At 36.2% G+C, this 16,165-nt stretch overlaps 1 long non-coding RNA gene across 2 annotated transcripts in view; it reads left to right on the top strand.

Annotated features, from left to right (window-relative positions):
• Window positions 1-16,165, top strand: part of LOC306835769 — a 78,884-nt gene that overhangs the window by 36,031 nt on the left and 26,688 nt on the right. For both annotated transcript variants that reach the window (XR_013780693.1, XR_013780694.1), the window contains exon 3: window positions 6,679-6,743. This is a non-coding gene — a long non-coding RNA (uncharacterized lncRNA). The remainder of the gene's footprint in view (window positions 1-6,678; window positions 6,744-16,165) is intronic.

Raw genomic sequence — 16,165 nt, 5'->3', positions numbered from 1 at the left:
TTATTGTTTTTTTGTAAAATCAGTAGCACAGACTTACAAAGCTTTAAGGTACTCTGTTAAAAAAATACCAAACAAGCTGAAGAAAACAGCAACAATGGTTGAATTCTCAAGACATTTTTAGTTGTTGTGGAGGTGTGCGAGGCTTTCATGTCACTTGTCCTCTTTCATTACTTCAACACTTTCAACAGAGGGCGTTATCGTTTTCACATCTCACTGCAAAATGGAGACCACAGCAAGGCCTCTGCTCGGCCTCCCACACGTCACTGCTATGTCAACTGAGCAGGTCGACATGCACCACAACTTCACCAGCCTGTTTTTACTTTTATTTTTTTTAGGGAGACTTTTTGATCCTCTTTTTTTTCTCCCCACTTTTTTTTCTGCTGCAAATCATTCACAGCACAAATTATGAGAGCGAGAAAAGACCTTTTCTATTCGTCTGCACGCTGTGAAAGTGAGCCGAAAAGAGAAGTGCTTTGATCGGTGACGCATTAAAGGTGACATGATTCAAAATGAGCTTACCCTTTAAAAAAACAAGTCATACTGATATTTGAAGTATGACTGTTGTGAATATAATGCAATATGTATGTCAGCCTTTTTTAAAAAAAAAATGAGAACAAGAAAGGTCTCCAACATTTCCATTCTGTTTATGATTTGACTTCACCTTTAATTTTATCTGTCTGTTTCTCTAATTTCTTTCTTCTTCTACCAACAACATAATAGAGAACTGCTTCATTCAGCTCAATACCTAAAACTGAATTCAAACAAGAAGAATTACTGCTTTTGAATTAGCTTTGAATTATTTGAAGGTAGAAATGAATACATCTTCAAATGCTCTTATTTGAAGAAAATCTTAAATTTAATCTTGGTTGCATCTCTTTTGTTCTTCTATTCGTTCAGTTTGCTTCCCTCTTTTACAATTCAATATATTTATTGGTATAGTAGAGAAAAAAGGAAAAGCATTTCAGCTTCTCTGCCCACTGCTCTCTCATGCTTTCAGCTTCCCTTTTCACTTTTTCTAACACACACTCACTTGGCCACACACACACACACACACTGCCTGATCGCATCAAAGCTCAGTCTCGTTGTCTTCTTCTTTACTCACTGACTAATTTTGATAGTAAAAAGAGACGCTGAGTAAAGCTTCATTGGTCTCCTCTTGTGTTTTAAGGTGACAGTCATTTTGCATTATGTCATGCTTTTAAGGTGAACTTTGTGAAACAGGTCGGTAAGGTTTTGGTCTCAAACATCGGCTCTTTACGTCCCACGGAGTCAAACTCGAGCTCTGCTGTCCGGGGAAAAATTGTCAACCTTAGTTCTGATTTGACTTTGTGCCTTCTGTTTTTGTCGGACTTCAGAAAATTGTTGCTGTTGTTTTGTCACAGGCCCCTAACTGTTTCCTCCGGGCAATAAACTAACAACAACAAAGTTAAAGTGCAGATATGAGAGTTGAAAAGAGTGCAAAGTAATTATTGGAACTTTGATTGTGCACAACAGTGTGGTTTCTCACCATCAGGTTAGTGTTTTTTTTAGAAATAAATGTAACAGTAAAAGTGAAACTCTGAATCAGAAGGAGAATTTCTTTTATCGATGATCCTGCAGAGGTGACATATAACGTTTTTGGTGTGGGTGGAGTGCTGTTAAATGTTGGCAAACGGTTATTTATTTATTTTCAGGTACAAAAAATTCAAAAAGTCACATAGTTTGTTATTCTATGTTTATTCCTATCAACAAAGTTCAGCCTTGCTAACATATTTTTAACACCTGAAATGAAATGAAATTCAAAAGTTAAATTAAAATTATAATCTTGATCTTGATCTTCATTTGATAAGATTTATTATAAATGAACCAGAATAATCAAATAGGCAATTTATGATTCCACAATATGAGCAATACCTCACTTAAATGTGATCTATAAACAATCATAATAGGAAAGAAGATACTGAAACTCTATACGTGACATTTATGTTTTTCACTTCGTACGTTTGGCTGAAAATATAAACTGTACCTGATAAATAACCTGCGACTGTTTTGAGGGTGGATTGGTGTCAGGCTTGTTTTCTTCGTATAAATAAATCCATAAGTCAAACTGAAACTGTGATGCTTTGGAGTGATAATTTTACCAGAGACACTGGGGGAAATTTGCCTCGTGAAATGTTCTTTCTCTGACAACCCACTCAGTTTCGACTGGAAAAAAAAAGAAGTATTTAACCTTTTCAGCAACAACAAATGCAAAAGTGAAAAAAAAGAGGAGTGAAACGAGGGAGGCTGATCATTGTTGCGATGTCTCAAAGTGTAAATCCTGCTACTGCACACAGAGAGGAATAATTTGAAAGAATCACACAGTCATTCAAAGAAACAGTTTGACTCACCTTTTTGGTTGTTTTTAAGTGTTTGCACATTTATACATTTTCTGTTTCACATGTCACATGTCTATTTGATATTTTATCTTGTGTTTATGACTGATATGAGCAGTTTCAAATCTCACAACGAGATTTACAATATTTCACAGCTTACCGTGCACATACAATAATGACAGCATTTATTATATTGATGATCCAGCTGGGATGACAGAACATAGTATTTATTGTAATGTTTTTTGTTATGGGACTCTTTTAATAATTTAGCTGAAGCTGTGTTGACCTGATTTTCTTCTTGTAAAAATTCCAACATCATTTGTCATTATAATTAGTATGCTGAAATGTAATGGAGGGGGTTACATATTCAGAAGTCTCTATAAATGTGTTTCTACATTTTTTTTATTGCCAAGTAGATTTTCTTCGGGATAGGGATTTTTTATGAACAGGATTTTGTGAAACATGAAAACCCTTTGTGATGTTATTGTCCCTTATTTCTACCCTGAGGATTTTCCTGAGTCATTTTTCTGAAAGTTTGTGCATGCAGTATCTTGTGTCTGATGTCAAATGTCAGACTCACTGATGAGTGATTAAAAACATGTTGATGGTTTCAGTCAGCTAGTGTTGAATGCTACAGTCCGTGGGTGGCATCACATCGTTGCCATCAGCAAGGCATTGACTAATCACCGCACTCACATATTCCGTGTGTGTGTATATTTATAAAGCTACTTTTATATACAGTATAGTGGGATTGCAGTGACAGTAAATGTGTATTGATCTGTCTGTGTACGAGTGTGTGAAATGAAGCACGCGCACAGTATATAGAACATGTGTGTACATAATGTACAGTTCTCCAGAGACCTCGGTGGGTCTTTTGTGTATTTGTGTGCAAGTGTTTATGAGGCTGGGATTAGGTTGTGTTTGTGTGCATTTATTTGTATAGAAATGTGTGTTTTTCCAACAAGTGTGTTTGTGTGTTTTAATAACCTGTGGCAAATAATATGACAGTAACAGTTTTGTAAAGCATGATGTCTTCTTGAGGGACTTACTGGGTTCTTTAAGTTTATTTTTGTGTGTGTGCTTTTTAACTTTGTTTGTGGAGGTTTTTTCTCACATCTTTTGTGCATCTATATTTGTCAGTGTGTATGTTTGTTTGTTTACACATTTGTCACATTTGTCTCTCTGCTGTTATTGTGTGTGTACATATCCTAACTAATGCATAGTGTGTCTGTGTGTGTTACCAATAACTAATACAGTTCTACTTCTATTTCTAACTCTTTATGTATACAGGTGTGTGTCTTTCTGCACACATTTAGCTTGTGTGAGTGTGCAATTATAATATTTTGTTACATCTGTGGGAGTCTAGAAGTACTAAGTGTGTGCTTTTTGTCACTTTGAGTCTTTGTATGCATGTCTGTGTGTTTGTTTTGGGGGGGCATATTTTGTTGTATTTGATAATGATAAGGTACATTTATTTGTGACTAAAATTACATTTGTGAGTCTTTGGTGTACTGTGTGTGTCCATGCAATGTGGTCTTGTCTTATTTGTGTTCATGTTGCGTGCACTTTGGCTTTCTTTTTTGTAAACTGCATGGCTGTATATTATATATGCTAATTACTATATTGACGATGTCTCTCTCTCTGTGTGTGTGTGTGTGTGTGTCTGCGTGTGTGTGTGTGTGTGTGCTTTGTTGCACAATAAGTGTATAACCACATGTGTACATGCAGGTATGCTTTCATAATGAACGTATCTGTGTTTATATCTGGCAGTATATTTGGTTCTATAAGTGGGAGTTCTTAGGTATCTGAAGATAAAGTGAAAATGCTACTTAATGGAGAGCACAATCATACACACTAAAATTACTGTATTTAATCATTTAGTTGTTGTGACCCACAGTTCTTTTTTTTTTTTTTATAACCTTCCTGTTTGTTGAATTACCCAATATGAGACCGGATATATAGGACACAATTTCTGTGTTATTTTAGTTCATGTTACCCTCAAATCTGTTACAAATGTAATGTTTACTGAACTCAACATTGTGTGAAGGATGCCAAAACAGCAGAAAATAAATCCAGTAAATGACAATAAGAAGTTCTTTTATTCATATAAGTCAGGGTCACATATCATGTGTTTTTCAAAATTACCAGATTGCTACCAGTTAGATTTTGGTCCACCACCATCATGAAAACTCATATGAGGACATATGTTTGGAAAAGATAGATTTTTTTTCAATACATTTTTATTTTATTTTATTTTTATTTTGAGACGTATTGAAGCTGGTTTGGATTCTTATTTTTGCACCACAATTAATTTGATCTTTTTAATAATCTGGCGTAGTAACCATAGTTCTGTGTTAATATGCAGTGTGTGTGTGTATATGTGTTTATTTGCATGCACATGGATGAGTGAAACAGCTTGTTCCCTCTTCTGGACTCTTCGTCTGTCTCAACTGACATTTACACATTCAAATCAGAGAATGTTTATGGCTGTGTGAGGCACATGACAAGATTTCATGCCTATTCATGACGATCTGCTTGCGTCACTTTCTCACTCTGGCACTATGTTATGCTCTAAGACTATTTCAAGCTGATGCTCTGTTCACCTTGAATAGAAGCCTCACAACTCTTCAAAGTGAACTTTTTTGAGGAGCTACATGCAACATTGTATAAAGCACCATCACGATGTCACTGCCCTTTCCACCCATGATTTTGGGTTCCTTGAAAGTTGGTTCATCAATGATTGTTTGTGTTTTGTTTAAGGTCCTGGAGACCCCTGATCATCTTTAGCAATTAAATATAAAACACTGACTTGCCAGACTGACATATTATGACATGAAAGCGTGTTTTCAATGTCTTCTTGACAATGACACTTTTTTTTCCCTTTTTTGTATTTGTAAAGCACCTTGAAACTAATTGTTTTAAAAGTGCTATATAAAAAAGGCTTAATTACTTACGTCCTTCCTATAATTTAAGGTTTATAACGTATGTCTTCATAAAAACATGAATTTACAACACACTCAACGGTTTTTATGACACAGGAATTAAATTATAAAGAATATACATAACAAAATTAACTGCATTAACTGTTACAATAATTCTTCATGGCCATTCATTTTATCACATACGCAGATTAGTGTCACCACTGCAAAACCTTTGTACGTGTAGGGTTAGAATAAAAACATGTGAACTTTCTCTCTCAACCACTTCTTAGGTTATAGAAGGACATTTAATAAAAAAGGTTCCTACTTTTAAACAATATTTATGATATCCCTTTTCCAAACATTTCCTGTACAGTATGCCCAACACCATAGGCCTGACAGCTTTGAATGTCTTTTTTCTTTCCCTTTATATTTGTATCCTAGCCCTAATCACATACACTTTAATACTGCTACCAGAAATGAGCTTTGCTGTGTAGGCACTGCCTAACATTGGATATGCACCCTTTATCGTGTCCAAATGAGGACAATAAAGCCTATCCTCTCTCCCTGCAGAGCTAGACCTTGATACCATTCCGTGTTCCCTGAAGCTGCTCTCTAAGATTCCGAGATTGGCCTGGTAGTGTGTGTGGCTGGGGGTGGAAAAGAGGTGGGAGGAAGGGAGTGAGCTGGTGAGAGATAGATAGATAGAGAGAGAGAGAGAGAGAGAGAAAGAGAAAGAGAGAAAGAGAAAGAAAGAGAGCTAGGATGAAAGTGGGAAGGGGGCAACTGAGCTGCTCAGTGTTAGCAAGTGGGACAAGCTAGCAAAACCGTAGCCTATTAAATTGTTTGCATAACATTGCAAGAGCATTGAAAACATGAAACATCATTAGAGGCTGTAAGGCGGACTAATGGGAGAGTTCCCGGCATGAGGAACCCAAGGATGTGTTTTTGTGTTTGTATTATTGGCTGCTCGTTGTTGGTGCTTGTTTTCGTCCAGGACACTCATGAAAGAGAGATTTTTAATCTCAATTAGTTTTTTTTCTTCCTGGTTAAATGAAAAAATGACGATGCTTCATGTTCCCGACAACCACAGTAGTCTCATTTAGCCACTTGTTAGCAACCACCGTTTTAAGGATGAGTAAAAACGTATTGCTCTTACTGTTGTGTGTGAATGTGTATGAATGGGATTACTGTTGGATACTTCAGCAGCTTCTGCCATGTGTAAATGTCAATCTCAAATCCACTGACCATTTACCAAAGTTCAAGCATAAAAAAAGAGAGCGAGAGACACATTTGTTTTATGTTTTTAACATTGGGAAGAGATAATCAATTCAAACCTAGACTGAAAACCTCATTCATGTGTTAATTTGCATATTCTAATTTTATATTTTCATCCTTTTATTCAGGAAAGTCCTACCGAGAAACAACATTCAGGGGGTCCAGGATGAAACATCATCACAGATATCTTCAGGTAATTAAAAAAAACGCCACATAAAAACACAAATACATTATACAAGCTATTAACAATAGTAAAGTGAGAGAGGCATGTATGCAGCAAAGCAGTATAAACTACAGAACAAAATTCAGCATACAAAGTCATTCTCCCTCAAGTCAAGGAAAAATGTGGACATCTGGACGTCATGTTAAGTGTAGTTTGAAAAAACAAAAAAAAACAAAACCTAAAGTAAGCAGAGAAATGTGAATGGTCTATTAGAACAGGAAATCCTCTTACCCAGATATCACTGCATTCTCTGTGTTCTGTTTATGATCCTGCGTGGGAGAGCAAAATCCATTGATGATGAAAAAAAGTGGGCATTGTAAGACATGCGTGAAGAGATCAGAATCAGACTTGTTAGGTCATTTAAAACGATGGTAAACGTTTTCGGTTCCCAAACATCTCATTCATGTCTTACTTAATCAACATGCCTCATTGTTGCTTGTTTTCTGTGTAAGAATCACTCTTTGTTGATGACTTGTGACCTGTATCAAACCTCAGCTGGATGTAAACATGCTACAGTAGGCCATGTACTGAGAATTGAAACATTGACTGGATTTTCCCTGAGCTCTGCTGCTTTAGCGATTCACTGATATTGAACCTCTCACTTCCTTTTTGAAGTTGCTTTGTTTACCAGTCTACACGCTATTTTTATTGGAGGCCTCTCTGCTCACTCACAATACCTCAGTTTGCTGTGAAAAGGATGTGTTCAGCACGTGTTTAGTTTGGATTAACATGCACCAGTGTTTACAGTGGTATACAATAGAATTTCCCAGGTATGATGATTTATCTACTTTCGGTAAGTTGCCTCTGATTTGCATGCGAGATCGTTTCACCTGAATGTTCCTGAATGAACCAACCAAACTGAGTGCTTCCGTATGGAGAATTTAGCTGAAAACAACATAAACCATTATTGATGCCTCTTCATAAGAGCAAACTAAAGCAATAAGCAACAATGTTGATCACTTCTGAGTTTATATTTGAATGCTTGTTAGCACTGCTTGTGCGACAGAAACAGCCTTTGTGTACATTTCCCATGTCAAAAATTCACAGTGAGAGATGAGATGGACTGTTTAAAGAAGGCAAGCCACACTTTTTTTTTTTTAAATAAAAAAATAAAAAAACACTATTTACACATGAACAGAGCAAGATCAGACAGGAGATAAGAGGTAATATCATACACACGGCTGAAAGTTTTTCATAGCAGCTTTAGGTTTTATAACAGCACGTCAGAAGAGAAACTTTAATGTTGTCTTTGTGTCATGTGATGTGAAGAGTTTCTTTCCTACATATGATGTACTAAATTATCATATCACACATTTTTAAAGGCTCTTACTGATTTTTTTCTAATGGTCATTAAGTGGAAAACTCACAACGACAGGGATGCCTTCTTTTCATATTTCCATAAATATCTCGGATCCTTTTTTTCAAAGCTTTGGTCCTCGGTTTATGTTTGATTAGTGTCGATGTTGCTGAGCAAGCTGTTTTGTCAGTCGTGAGGCTGCAGCTCCTCGGTTCATTTAGTGCTGAGTCATTCTCAACCATTTAAAACAAGTTTAAATGTTCCAAAACACTTATTAGTAGATGGAAACTACTGTCACAAAATATGTGTGAGAAAGTTGTGGCTTGCAGGTTATGGTCAGATATTTTGGAAAGCACATCACGCAATAAGGTTGATTAAGATTTGTTTCATGCTATTGTTAAAGCTCAACTTTACTGTGTGAAAAAAAAGCTTTTAAACTATATAAACCATATGATTTCCAAACAATAAAAGGGAAATAATGAGCATTTCAACCACATGATTGTGGAAATTTACAAAATAAAAACTAGCATGAACAATGAGATTCAGGGAACGATAGATAAATGAAAAAAACATAAATCTATAAACCTCGACTTTTCTATATTAAGGTTTTAATGTAATTGTAAACCTGCTGTGCTTTGAGGCAGTTTTAAATTGAATTGTCAGTTCATTTCTAACGCGTATCATCTGAACCTGCAACACACACAAAAAGACACTGACAGGTCACATGTTCACATGAGCTACCACCCACCTCTTAAGTAAAGGTGTCCTGGGGTCATTTTAGGGCAAGCGCTCAGGTTTAGGCTGAAGGTGAAACGAGGTAATGTTTGACACAAGTTTAGGTTTAGGATTTGGAAATGTGATGTTCTCTCTGTGTTGATGCAGACAGTGACCCTCAGGCAGGATTGTTGTTAAATCACTTGACTGTCTGTGCATGACAACGTAGGAAGAAGAAACAAAGACAGACATGAGGGGGAAGTATGAGACAGCCACAGAAAGTTTAATTTACAGGTACAAAACATGCAGACATACAAAGAATGTAACGAAAGGGAGACCACAGGAGGTGAAAAAACTATTTGTGTTTGAAATATTCATAGTTAATGCTTTCTGAAGCCAGAGACAAACGAGAACAACAGATGTTGACTTCACAGGCTTGAAATAAGAATTAGGTGATGAAAAAAAGTATATTCATGAATAAAGATTTATGAAAGCTAAGAATTTTGTGATGCCTCAGTGTATAAAAATATAATAATAATGTACACACACACACACACACACACACATGCACTAACAGACAGATTGAGAGACAAAGCTGCCCACACCTCTCATCATCTCTCTCCTGTGTGGGATGACTTGTAGACATTGCCTGATGTGTCAAACTAACACACACACCGTGAGATAAAGTATTATTTAACAAGACATTATGGCTCTCTCTCAACACTGTTTTCTTGACCAATAAGTCTTGTTCTTCCTTGACTACTGAACATGTCAGTTCAGATTTTTTACAGTAAATATTCCAAAAGACTTCCATTAAAAGGAAATAGAATAAAACTACACATGCAGTATTAATCAGCAAAGTTTTCTTACTTGATTTGTGAAAATCTATACGACTCTGGTAACCGTCTACATAGAGTTTCTAAATTGAACCTCGCTATTTGTTGGAAGTTACACATTGTAATGCTTTTGTAGCTCTGGTTAAATATTTTTTTGATGTGAATATACGTCCACTGTTGAAAACATGTAGTTTTATTTTTTAAGTGTGTTTAAAAAAAAGGTACGATGAGGGTGCTTAGGTCTATCAAGAAGTAGAATCAGTAATAGATACGAGTGCTGAATTTTACTTTCATATTAAACTTGCTATTTTAAAACATTGTCATATGTATATATAGCATACAATAATGTATATGAACACTACTGTAACCTACAATGCAGGCAGTTGATCCCATAGTCAGTCTTTAATATATTGTGTTGTCAAGGTAAAACATTTCTCTGGCTCTGATTGCTGGGATAATAAGTGGTTAATAAAAAAATGTGTTTTAGTATTTAAATAATGACTAAATGATACACTTATTGAAAACTTTAACCAAGGGGAAGCAGTTAAATAATTATTTGTTGGTTAGAGTGTTCTAAGACTCAATTTTTGACTTGTTTGAAGGAAACAAAGTTCGAGTTCTCCTGTCTTCTTTTGGGCAACTTTTTGTTTTATGAATATGCATGTGAATATTCTTTTACAGAAAGACAAACAAAAAAACAGTTTATAAACCAGACTGCCCACAAAGCTGCTGGAATAACACTAGGGCCAAACAAGACCACCCAGAATCACAGCATGGGTCCATATCCCAACCGCAGTTTTATTGACTAAGATCTGAGTCCATTTTTTTGAGACATTATCAGTTAACACATAAAAAACCCACTTCATACTAACTGCACTGTGTTACATGAAAGCTGTCAATTATTGAAATCTAAAGAAGAGACCAAAAACATACATTTGTTAAAAATCCAATGGAAAATATTGAGCACCGTTTTTTATAATGACAAGGAAAGAAAAGCAAATGTTTTTTGTTTTTGTTTTTTTTTGTTTTTTTCTCTCCACAATACATACAAAAAATCTCATCAAACAGAAGGTGCAGCCTCTACACTAAGGGAACAAATGACCAGTCCTGGTCCTAATGCAACTCAAATTGAAATCTCTGGTCAGCTCTGTCCAGTTGACTACTTCCTTAATTCCCAGAATCCTTGAAAGCCAGCTCCCCTGACAGCACAATTATGCAATCTTTATGTAATTCTTCACTTTGTATGTCTGGATATATTTTCTTGCTACTAAGTCCTGCTGAAAATTAAGCTTTTTCTCCGACAGCTAACTGAAAACGGGCTGAGAAACGATCCAAAATGCAAACGTTTCATAAACACCTCCATACTCAAATCTTGGAAGCTGCATGCTTCCTCTTTTTTTCACATTGCTACCTCATCCTTTAGCTTTCCTCGTTCATCTGCTGTTTGAATTTTGGCTGTTTAGTTGACTCTCTGGTGCGAGGTGAGTGACAGTGAGTGCAGTGAGTGCAGCGGCTCAGATTAATTATCTAAAGTGGAGTCCATACATTCATCACACAGTCCTAATGATCCATACTATAAGTGTCATGGTGTCAGGCGGAGGTAAAAAGGATGTGCCAACACTCGAAGCTTGTATATTACAGCGCTGCGTGTGTTTATGTAAATGCATGTTTGGTGCTTTAGAGAAAAACTGCCCAGCAACTGAGGCAATACCAAGAGCCAAGAGCTATAAAGACGTGAATAACAGCTGCTGACAAAGTATTCATAAAAGTTATAGATAGGGCTGAAGTTCCGATGCTAAGGCAAGCAAAACTGAGATTTTTTAAAAAGGTTTCATCTCGAACATGAGGGTGGTTTCATGCACAGTAGCTATTTTTCTATAACTCGAATGTGGTTGCATGACTCGCGTACATTGGCAATAATTATTTAAGTGTTGTTGAAGTTGGAGTCCAGTGTTGCAACAGTAACCTTTAGAACTATAATCAAGTCCTAGTTTTACACCTGGTCTTAATGATAGTTTTACAGTGAGGATGCGTTGAGATCTGATCCCTCAGACCACATATATTTGTTCTGAGAACAGTTGTTCAGCATATACTCATGCTTATTAATCCAGACCCCTTCAGCTTCCTGCCTGGACATGGATGACTGATATAACAAACAGTTTATTATATTAATGCAGCACTTTGATGATTCACGTTTCACAGAGGAGAAAAATGGAAGTAATCAAAATGTATTTATCAGTTTTTAACTGTCAATAGACTTTAGTCATAGTATACACACTCACTTAAAAATCCCTGTAGTGCAACATTTGTCCTCATGATCGAAGAAAGTTTTTATATCCTAGTGTTACTTTTAATGTGACTTTCTTTTTCTCTTATTCCCCCATCTTTCTTCTCTGCAGGTCGTCTGCATCAGTTTTTGTTCTGTAAGTTATTGTTTTTCTAAATGTTAAAAGGGGAAATGAGATGACGTGTTTATTTGCAATAGAACGAAGGGATCACAAGTGGATCACTGAAGATGTATTTGGAGATGTGGCCAGGACTGACATGGCAAATGGCACTCCATTTGGGCCAGAGTTCCTGGTTTAAGATCTAATAAACCTCAGGAGCGACTGGACGTGATCAGAGTAAACAGCTCTAAGCTGAATCCACTGAAAACAGATTCAGCTAAAATCTCTCACTCAGGCTCCCTGCTTATATAAGGTTTGTGATAAAGAACCAAAGAAACCACGTCATGTCAAGTTCATCTTGATTTGCATTTTGTTTAAAGGTTAATTTTGCATAATGCACCTATTGGTCTCACACACACACCTACACACACAAACACACACACGCACACACATACACACACACACACACACACACACACACACACACACACACAAACACACACACACACACACACACACACACACACACAGGCATCACTGCAGTTTGTACTCTTCATTCCCTGTCTGTATAGCTGTATGTGACTTTACACCGAGGCTGTGTTGCTTCTCTGGTATGCACACTTATTGGGGCCGACAACTACAAGTTTGTCTATCCAATGCAACACTTCTATACTTCTAGCAGCTATCAACCCCCTGGGGGGCCCTTGGGGTTTGCTTGCAATTTTGTCATGGATACATTCTCCTCCTTTGCAACTGTTAATAAATAGTTGGTTTTAACTCAAGCGATGCCTCTGACAAAAACACAATCGTTAAGTATTTTCGGGTGGCACATGGGGTGGCCAGTTTACATTTTCAAGGGGGACGCAGCTGCTGAACATCCCTCTGGACACACCCCTGCATATAGCAGGAGAGATTTTTTTTAATATATTGACACGTCGATCTTGCCTGGAGGCTGTGTAAGGCAATTAACTCAATAACTGTAATATCCAGTTGAATGACGCAGAAACCACGCAGTATTAAAAAACAAAATGCTAGGAGGATGACTTGTCTGCTACGCAAGTCTCCTGTCTCCACCTCTGATCTTCAGCCAATATACAAGGGCTGTTAAGCACTCTTACATCTGCTTAACGCTGACGCAAGTTCCCAATCCATCAACAAGGACGACAAGACAGAACATCTACCCATACATCAAAGTTGTTAAACTCCTTTCAGAAGCAATGAATCATGAAATGATTAATTAAGCAGAGATATCATGGCCTAACCCCTGATCTTATAAATTGCAATTTGTTTTCGCACTCTTAGGCTACATAACGTAAGTGAAGTTAGGAGTTTTAGGTGCTAAATATGATTTGAAGGTGCGCCTGAAAGATATTGGTGAAGTGAGATGTAAGGCATGTAAGGCAGGTGCATCACAGACATAATTCATGTTCAAAACGTATACTTACAAGTAATATTAATTGTATAAACAGTATTATGGGCATAGAACATCTTAAATTTTTCTTAGATATATTTACCAATCTTTACCAATTGTAGCATGATGGCAGTTAATAAAGATATTGCTGCTGTAAATATCTAAAATTGTGGGCTATAGGCTTTAAAAGCATCCTGTCTCTCTCTTTTTTAGATAAATGTACTCTAGAGAGCGCTGATATGCAGATCCACTTTATCAGGAAGAAAGACAAATCACATCTCATCAATCAGACTGGTTCATCTGGTTCTTCTCTTCAGTAAATTATTCACCGTAGGAATACGTCTTTGTCCTTCAGTAAAAAAGGACACTGAAGTGAAAGGGCAGCTTTGTGTAATTCCTTGTTTTCTTGACTTGCATGCAGCTATGCATCATTGTTTCTGTTTCTTATGGCGTCAAGGTTTAAATGGTCATGAACATGCTGGGCTTTAAGGCCTTTGGATATAACAGAACGTATCTTTACTTTTTTGTACATTATTTTTCACAGTCATGTAAAGTCTCTCAGAGTAAGATTGAACTGTCTTTTTCAAATCAGCTTCATGTTGACTCTCAAACTAAGTCTTCCTTCATTTAAAGAGGTCAAAAGACTAATTCATCTCCTCAGCTCTAAACAGGATGATTTAAAGTGTCACTGAAGCAGAGCAATTTTTTAACTGTCTGGTCTGTGCTCAATGTAATGGCTATGTGGTGTGAGAGGAGAGCTGCTGGGTTATAAATGGAAGAGTGCAATTTATCTTTTACATGTTACAAAGTCTTTAATCATCTGATGCAACTTCAGTATAGGACTCTAAGGTAGTAAGAGACATTTATCCTTTAAAGTACAACATGAGCAATTTGTCTCAATGAACAGGGCTGTGTAGAAGTGTCTCATGTTGACATACAGAGTATTGTTTCTATGGAATTTTATTGTGCATTACATACGTGTTTCATTTAACCTCCATTTTTGGGACTATTTTTTGTTTACTTGTGAGCATTGAGATCTTGTTGTTTTCTCTTAAAGTCTTCAAAGAAAGCAAATCACTGCACTGGAATGACATTACGATAACAACTAGATTTTCTTATTGAATTAGTAACTGTTAACATTCTGTTTTTCACTTGTTTTGAGAAAAATAAGACTCAGAATTTGACACAAATGAATTGGAATGAACTGAAAATATTACATACACATACAGACTGACTTATTGTATTCACTGATCCCTTTTTAACAATGCTACAATAATGAGTCACTGATATCATCATGTGTTAACCAGAAATAAATGTGCAAGCTTTATAATACTGCAGGCGTTAGGGTGCAGGTATGAAGTCCACAGGGCTTCTTTGTGGGATTCTTCACTTCGTTCAAAACTATTTATATAAAAAAAAAACCCTGTGAAGTAGGATCTGTAGTACAAACAGAAAACATATGATGTTCTATTCACTGTAAAACTTCTTCTTCATCTTTTACAAAGCTCAGTGGTGGAGGTCAGATTGTTGTTTTGTACAGTCAGCAGTGTGAGGAGCTTTTATTCTAGCAGGGAGGCTAGAATAAAAAAAAGGAAAACTCTTCAAAGGAAAACACTTTGCTTTAATCTGTTTACAATGGGGATCTATTACGACTTTACAAAGTGTGGTTATACAATATCAAAGTGACCCTCATTATTCTTCTTTAGAGCGTATCTAACCTTCTCCTTAATATATTTTTTTTTCTTACAGTTTCAGGAATTATACTGACCGAGGTCCTGTCAATACATATAATCAACAACACCTACTGTATATTTAGATTTAGATTTGGAAAGTTTGGTTTAGTCCTATCATTTAAAAGTAAATAAATTCATGAGACAAGGACGGAAACATTTTGATCCTTTTTATACTGTTTTCTCTATGCAACAGTTTCTATTCCATCATGATGCTAAACGTGCATGCTCATTATTTATGAACCGTTTTGGACATGGGTGGGTGTTTTGTTGCTCAAATAGATGAATGCTATACTCGTGCAGATGTGACATCAGAACATCGTCTGTGCTGCAGATTGTGTGTTGATGTTGTTGTCCATTTCCTTTTGTAGAGCATGCCGTACAGTATCTTTGCAGGCAGCCTCATAACACACACATCTCCTTATCTGTGCTATTATTGCTGGAGAACACCAGGACTTTTTTTTATTTTCTATTTTTTTTACTTTAAAGCATTTCATATTACACTTTCATATTATGTGCCACAGCGATTTTCTGTTTGTGTCGCCTCAAACACAGCGATGTTGAAAGCAGTTTAATAGCTCAGGCTCTCAAGGATACTGTAGCTCTAATTGGTCAGGTTTTAATGCAAACCCTTTGTTGTTTCCTTAAGATAATGCTTAATATATTATATGTATCTATGCTGGTTAAAGACATTTCCTTTTTTTTTTTTTACAATTTACATCAGTCAGGTTGCTTTTATCTATTGCTCTCTGGCTGATGTAAAAGGTAAACTTGCGTATATTGTGATATAACTCTACATTTTCACTATTGCTTTTAAGTTACATGAAATGAACAATGATCGTCCACAGGAGTTGTTTTTTATAAAGTTGTTCTCATCAAATGATTCCAACACATGCAATTTTTCTTTAGAGCAATTATAGCACAGTCAGTTTTCACCAAAGAATAATCCCACAATTAAAAAAAAAAAAATGGTAGTCAGCAAAAAAAGATCGTAAAATAGAAGCGATACAGATGTTT

The sequence above is a fragment of the Symphodus melops genome, assembly GCF_947650265.1.
Source record: "Symphodus melops genome assembly, chromosome: 15".
Taxonomy (NCBI): domain Eukaryota; kingdom Metazoa; phylum Chordata; class Actinopteri; order Labriformes; family Labridae; genus Symphodus; species Symphodus melops.
Note: the sequence above shows the minus strand (reverse complement) of the source record. Positions and strands in the feature narration are given on the sequence as shown.